Source organism: Propithecus coquereli, unplaced genomic scaffold, assembly GCF_000956105.1.
Source record: "Propithecus coquereli isolate 6110/MARCELLA unplaced genomic scaffold, Pcoq_1.0 Scaffold5, whole genome shotgun sequence".
In the NCBI taxonomy this organism is placed as follows: domain Eukaryota; kingdom Metazoa; phylum Chordata; class Mammalia; order Primates; family Indriidae; genus Propithecus; species Propithecus coquereli.
The window spans coordinates 21,474,369-21,475,924 of record NW_012150840.1 but is presented as its reverse complement, the minus strand read 5'-3'; the positions used below and the strand labels follow the sequence as shown (position 1 = coordinate 21,475,924).

The following is a 1,556-nucleotide window of genomic DNA, read 5'->3' as shown; positions in this document are numbered from 1 at the left end:
ACAAGTCAGTTGTGTATGTGAGTCTGAATCTCAAGCAAAGAGAAAAGAACAAATCACATTTAAAAACAAAACAAAACAAAAGGCAGGAAAGGTCTTTGTCCAGAGACCAGAGACAAAGAAAGAGAATGAAACCTTATGGAGCCAAGGGAAGTGAGTGCATTTTTATGAAGGAAGGGGTGAGTCAGCTATGTCAAATGCTGAAGAGAGGTCAAGAAAGATAAGAACTAAGGCATTCTCTTTGCTGCATCTACTGCAAGAATGAAGACAATTCTTAGGAATTAGACTGCAGACATTCCAGAAAATGTCAATATCACTCTGAAGGGACTTACAGTTATTGTGAAGGGCCCAGGAGGAACTCTGCAGAGGGACTTCAATCACATCAATATAGAAGTCTCAGTCTCCTTGGAAAGAAATAGAAGAGGCTTCAAGTTGACACGGTGGAGAATAGACAGGAATTGGCTCCCGTCCGCATCATCCTAGTCATGTAAAGAACACGATCAAGGATGTTACCCTGGGTTTCCATTACAAGATGAGGTCTGTGTGTGCTCACTTCCTCCTCACTGTTGTTATTCAGAAGAATGGGTCTCTTATTGAAAACAGAAACTTCTTGGGTAGAAAATACATCCAGAGGGTTCAAATGAGGCCAGGTGTTGATTGTTCAGCATCTCAAGCCCAGAAAGATGAGTTAATTCTTTAAGGAAACAACAGTGAACTTGTATCAAATTGAGCTTCTTTGATTCAGCAAGTCACAGCAGAGAAAAACAAGGGTATCAGAAATTTGGGGGATGGTATCCATGTCTCTGGAAAAGAAACAGTTCAGCAGTCTGATGAATAAAATTTTAAAGTTATTCGGCTATGGAAACAAGAAGGTGCTAGATGATTCCTAAGACCTATCTGTGATATTTTCAAGATGCAATGAAAGCTCAGGAAGAAAGGAAGGAAGGTGGGAGGGGAGGAGAGAGAAAAGGAGGGAAGGAAAGAAAGATACTGAAAAGTATCCACTGGATTTAACAGTATCCATTGGATTTAGCTACCACACACAGAGCCATTTCTCTAGAGTGGCTGGGGCAAAGGTCAGATTGTAGGATAGGTAAAAATAGAAAGATAGACGGTTTTTAGCTTTATCTTATGCTTTCTGCCTAGCAAAGTAAGTCTCAGGTGCCCTTTATAACAAAGGTACAACCTAGCCCAATAATGCTCAGACTCTTCCACCAAAATATTCCTTATAGCAAAAGGGGGTATGAACCTCTGCATACCTAGGGGTATAGGAGTCTACAACCACAAAATTTTTCTAGCTTTATCCTAGTAATTCTTCCAAATTTATGCTTGGTACAATATGAAAATAGTAGTTTTCACCCCCCAAAAAAGATCTTTTGAAGAAAACTGATACTCCCAGAAAAATGTATGATGTTTAAACTATGGCCCCAGGGACTTCTGGAGAGTGTGTATAAACCCTAGTTTGAGAAGCAGGGATTAAGTTCAAACCCTGTGTAGGAAAATTACTTCCCAGAGATTGTGTCACAGTTTACTATGAGAAGTGACACAAAAAATGGGAA

At 39.8% G+C, this 1,556-nt stretch overlaps 1 pseudogene; it reads left to right on the top strand.

Annotated features, from left to right (window-relative positions):
* Positions 1 to 258: 258 nt before the first annotated feature.
* LOC105819826 lies at positions 259 to 835 on the top strand (annotated as a pseudogene).
* The last annotated feature ends 721 nt before the right edge of the window (positions 836 to 1,556 follow it).